The sequence below is a fragment of the Apteryx rowi genome, unplaced genomic scaffold, assembly GCF_003343035.1.
Source record: "Apteryx rowi isolate R43461 unplaced genomic scaffold, aptRow1 scaffold_143, whole genome shotgun sequence".
In the NCBI taxonomy this organism is placed as follows: Eukaryota; Metazoa; Chordata; class Aves; order Apterygiformes; family Apterygidae; genus Apteryx; species Apteryx rowi.
Genome location: NW_020447675.1, coordinates 1,096,695 through 1,102,694, shown reverse-complemented (window position 1 = coordinate 1,102,694; position 6,000 = coordinate 1,096,695).

Genomic DNA, 6,000 nt, shown 5'->3' with positions numbered 1-6,000 from the left:
TCTCTGAGATGGCAAACTTATAGGTATGGCTAGACAAATCTAGGTATGACTTAATAGAATATTTTCAAGTTTATATCCTATAATGCTCAAGCACTGCTATGAAGCCCTAAGAAGGGCTTCTTCAAATACATTAGCAGCAAGAGGAAGACTAGGGAAAATGTGGGCCCTTTGCTGAATGGGGTGGGTGCCCTGGTGACGAAGGATACAGAGAAGGCAGAGTTACTGAATGCCTTCTTTGCTTCAGTCTTTACTGCTCAGGCCAGCCCTCAGGAACCCCAGACCCTGGAGGCAAGAGAGAAAGTCTGGAGAAAGGAAGACTTTCCCTTGGTCAAGGAGGATCGGGTTAGAGATCATTTAAGCAAACTTGACACCCACAAATCCATGGGCCCTGATGGGATGCACCCACGAGTGCTGAGGGAGCTGGCGGATGTCATTGCTAAGCCACTCTCCATCATCTTTGAAAGGTCATGGAGAACAGGAGAGGTGCCYGAAGACTGCAAGAAAGCCAATGTCACCCCAGTCTTCAAAAAGGGCAAGAGGGAGGACCCAGGGAACTACAGGCCAGTCAGCCTCACCTGCATCCCTGGAAAGGTGATGGAGCAGCTCATCCTGGAGGCCATCTCCAAGCATGGGGAGGAAAAGAAGGTGATCAGGAGTAGTCAGCATGGCTTCACCAAGGGGAAATCATGCCTAACCAATCTGATAGCCTTCTGTGATGGAATGACTGCCTGGGTAGATGAGGGGAGAGCAGTGGATGTTGTCTCCCTAGACTTCAGCAAGGCTTTTGACACTGTCTCCCATAACATCCTCATAGACAAGCTCAGGAAGTGTGGGCTAGATGAGTGGACAGTGAGGTGGATTGAGAACTGGCTGAATGGCAGAGCTCAGAGAGTTGTGCTCAGCGGTGCAGAGTCTAGTTGGAGGCCTGTAGCTAGCGGTGTCCCSCAGGGGTCAGGACTGGGTCCAGTCTTGTTCAACTTCTTCATCAATGACCTGGATGAAGGGACAGAGTGCACCCTCAGCAAGTTTGCTGACGATACAAAACTGGGAGGAGTGGCAGATACGCCACAGGGCTGTGCTGCCATTCAAAGAGACTTGGACAGGCTGGAGAGGTGGGCGGAGAGGAACCTCATGAAGTTCAACAAAGGCAAGTGCAGGGTCCTGCACCTGGGGAGAAATAACCCCATGCACCAGTACAGGTTGGGGGTTGACCTGCTGGAAAGCAGCTCTGTGGAGAAGGACCTGGGAGTGCTGGTGGACACCAAGTTAAGCATGAGGCAGCAATGTGCCCTTGTGGCCAAGAAGGCCAATGGTATCCTGGGGTGCATCAGGAAGAGTGTTGCCCGCAGGTCGAGGGAGGTGATTCTCCCCCTCTACTCAGCCCTGGTGAGGCCACATCTGGAGTACTGCGTCCAGTTCTGGGCTCCCCAGTACAAGAGGGATGTGGCACTACTGGAGCAAGTCCAGCGAAGAGCTACAAAGATGATTAGGGGACTGGAGCATCTCTCTTCTGAGGAAAGGCTGAGAGAGCTGGGCCTGTTTAGCCTGGAGAAGAGAAGGCTGAGAGGAGATCTTATCAACGTGTACAAGTATCTGAAGGGAGGGTGTCGAGAGGATGGGACCAGACTCTTTTCAGTGGTGCCGAGCGACAGGACGCGAGGCAATGGGCACAAACTGAAACACAGACACTTCCAYCTGAACATGAGGAAAAACTTTTTCACTGTGAGGGTGACAGAGCACTGGAACAGGTTGCCCAGAGAGGTGGTGGAGTCTCCTTCTCTGGAGATATTCAAAATGCGCCTGGATGCAATCCTGTGCATTGTGCTCTAGGTGACCCTGCTTGAGCAGGGGGGTTGGACTAGATGATCTCCAGAGGTCCCTTCCAACCTCAGCGATTCTGTGATTCTGTGATTCTGTGAATGTATGTGATTTTCCGTCTTAATGAAATTAAAGATCTTTGTGTGATACCAAAGAATACTTTTGTCCTTTGAAATTTATACTTACATTTGGGTAAGTTTTTGGAATCAACCTGGGATGAGCACAAGGAACAAACTTTATCTGAAATGAAATGAAGTGTTAATATGACTCAAAGTTTTAAAATGAGAGATAAATTTATTTGCCATATTGCTAATCAAATGTGCAAATTTCAATGGACATAGTTGACGTTGATGATACATTGTTCAAAACTTTAAATAAAAAAATTTCTGTAAAAAGCTTTTGATTACAGAAGCCTTTCTGTGTTTGAACACCAGGCAAGTGCTGTTACCTAAACCAACAGAGAATTTTCTGACAGCTTTCTTTACAAGTTCATCAAGTACACGGTACTTTCAGGTTCAAATTGGTCCTAATGTGCATCACTATGTATTCCACAATTTTTTACCTTTAGAATTAAAAAAAAAATTTTTTTACTTATCTGGAATTGATCAATAGAAACTTGCATCAATACAAATACCACAACAGTATGCTTAGTTTTGCATTCATGTTTTACTAGAGTGATGGAATAGGTTTGCTTTAGAGGAAATATTGTCAACCTTGGAGGAAATTCAGAAGTAAAAGTAGTATACTTCTCAATGGAACAACTCATGGAAATAACTGCTGCTCCACTTGAGCAGATGTTGTAAAATCATGCACAAGCAGTTTTTGTTAAGATTACTGTTTGTGGAACTGTTAATCAGGTAAATCATGCTTTATCTTTTATCTGCAATATTTTTTTATTTTTACCTCTGATTAAAAATTGAAATCTAAGATAACTAATAAATTTGTTCTAAAAAGTATAGTTCTATCAAAGTATTCCTACTAAGATTCCATGGTGCACCCTAGTTATCTGATAGGACAGAGTGGAGGTGCTACTGTCCAGCTGAGCCTGTAGGACTCCACAGACAAGGTAGCATAACACCTTATTTTTATAGAGTGAGATCTTAAGGCCAGCAGCAAACTCACCTACTAAGTGGAACAAACTGTATACATCATGTCTGGTTTTTCTGAAGCACTGAATGCCTATCTGTAGTTTCTTTTGAACTGCAGATGCACAGCATCTCTGAAAGTCAGAGCATACGTGACTGTTCAAAAAGATGTAACACACAAGTATTTTTATCTAGCAATAATTAAGTAGCCTTAAAAATTATTGTTTTTTTCTCTCAAGAAAGAGGGAGGTCAAACAGAAAGATCCTCTCTTTCTGATCAATTCACAACCTTTGGCATTTTTCCAGACTTTCCCAGCCTTTCCTTGGAAGATAGTTCTGTGTCATCTTCCAGGAAGCCCATGTGTCATACCAGAAATGCTGATATCTCACCAAGAACACTCTTTGTAGCAATATGTGGTAGATGGATTGGAATGGTGAAAAATGATGTCATAAACTGGAGTCTGTTCCCACTTCAGTCAAACACTACACCATCACAGAGACATGAAAAGATGATCAGTCAGGTAGAGCAGTCCTGAAGTCTTTGTTCTCCTGAGAAAACTCCAAGATCTATAGCCAGGTTGTTGACCCTGTAGAGGTTATAACATTTGCAGTTGGAGTTTGAATATACATACAGAGAGATATGCAAGCAAAAAAAAAAAAAAAATTTTTATAAATAGCTGTAGATCTTTGGTTTTGTCTTATATATGTAGGTGAACTCATCATTCACACTCATGCTCATCTCTTCTCAAAGCCATTTTTCAGGTATTTGGCCTCAAAGAAGCTAAGTGCCATTCAGTGTCCTTTTCCTTATGTGGCCACATAAAGGAAAGTGGGGAGTGAATGTGCCTCATGGGTATTGCTGAAGAGAAAAGTCTCCACCTCTAAAACTAGTCATAAAGATCTTCACAATAGGACTGTGTTATAGATGACAATTCTCAAAGAATTACATTCACTGATAAGTCATTTTATTTACTAACAGTCCCATTGCACACACAGTTTGTCTGTTCATGAATAGATGGAAGGAAGACCTGGGAGCCTGTTAAAGCATGTACACTGCTTACAAGTTTGACCCTCAGATTTGACCCTCAGATTTGATCCTCAGATTTGATCCTCAGATGAGTGGACACACTTGATTCAGCAATGAGCTTCAGTGCATGCTCAACTTGAAGATTGAAACTTTAACTCAGTTGCTTTGTGTGCTGCCCCAATAAGTGATATTAGGACTACTTAAATGTTTAAAGCAATTTATCTATTTAACTGCTTTGCTGGATTTGAGTATGCTAGACTTGCAGGAATTAAATGGAATGCCTTAGCTGATGATACTGAAAGCTGAAATCTAGCTTGCAAGGACAGAAAGACCAGTTCAATGTAGCTCAGTTTTTGCTTTTGTTTGTTTTTGTTTTTTTAGCAGAGAGGAAGGGAGAAACTCTTGATAAGGGATTACTGGGAAGTTTATGTATGCACATTTGTTCCTTATTTGGATGACAGTAAGATTCCATAGTTAGTAAGTTATTGCTAACTGTGTCATCAGTGGTTTTTGTGTTATGGACACCTGTCCTTAGGAATTAGACAGAGTATATGTATTTAGGTTATTGATGTAATGCCAAGTGAAATAAGCATTTTCCCTGTAAAATAGGTGCATTATTCTGTAGATAGTTAAAGTGCTTAAAACTAAGCACATCACTTTTGTTTAGTGTGGAATAGGAAGGTGTTCAAGGGTTGTGTTTTATTGAACTCTTAATAAACTAACTTAGTTAAATCAATAATTAACACTATACAAAGAAATAGAATCAATACTCCATCATTTTAATTGTAATTAAGTTTTGATGTTAATGCTTTTACTCTGACATTTAATCTTGGTAAAGATACAAGGAACCCATTTTTGAACCATTAATTTGCATTTTTCTCATCTGAAATAAATGGAAAGGCAAATATTTGGCAGAAATCAATATGAGAGTGAGTTATGGGAAGTTTAAATGACTTGACATTATATCTGTTTATAATTCTGTGCCCTAGCAGCCAGAGACTTTTTAGTAATGAGAAATGCGAAAAGAAGAACATATGTGCTAGAACAGAATCTTAACTGAGATTCATTTCCATTATAGCAGAGGGCACAGCTGGTGAGAAAAAAGTAACTAGTAATTAATTAAAAAAACTAATGGAGCAAATAGGCCTACACAGTAAATAAGAGGAGTAGCTATTAAAAATGTTCTTGGGGGAGTATAGGAAGGAAGTCTTTTCATGCTTAGTGCACAAGGAATCCAAATTCTTTGGGGTTTACAGAGGACGGCAGCCAAAGAGTTTCTGTAGAAAGCATACAAGGCCTGTATTAAATAATTGCTCGCCCATGAGAATGAAACTTGTAGAACTGCATAGAAAGAATAGTGTCTAATTTTCATCTGCATAGAAATAGCTGCATGTAATAGACAAAGCACTTAATAGAATTTTAATTGAATTAACAGAAAGACTCCTGCTGACCTCTGTATGCTTTGGATTAGATATAACACTCATGAAAAAACATTTTCATTATATGGTGTTCACTTTCTTTTTCATAGCTTTAGATAGCATGACTCATTATTGGCATAATACAAATAGTTCCTGGGGAGCAGAGGTTTCTGATGTGCTTAACCATAAAATTAGTTTAATAAGTATTATAGTTAATCAACAAAGTTTCATTTTAATAGTTAAGAAACTAAAAAGTATTTTAATTTTGGATAGTCTTTTGGAATTGTGTTAAAACAAATGTTTTAATGACACATGAAACTTGTCAGTACGTGTTAAATAGCAGACAATTTCTTTTAAATCCTCTTTCCTCATGTCTTAGAGGATGAAGTCCTATATACAGATATTGGTATATTGTAGAGAATGATCTAAGTCTTTTGATTGCCAGTATTTTTACTTCTAAAGAACTCTTGCAACAATTCTTGTTAAGAAGCTTCACAAACAGTGCTATTGTTTGCAACAGCCTGCAAGTATTAAGCAAACATATCCCTTTATGTAGGGATAATATGAGGACAGGAGGCTCTCATGTGGAATGGATTTCGGCAAGTTAGAGTAAATCCTGGTGAAGTGAATCGACTGCAAATGGTACGCTGGT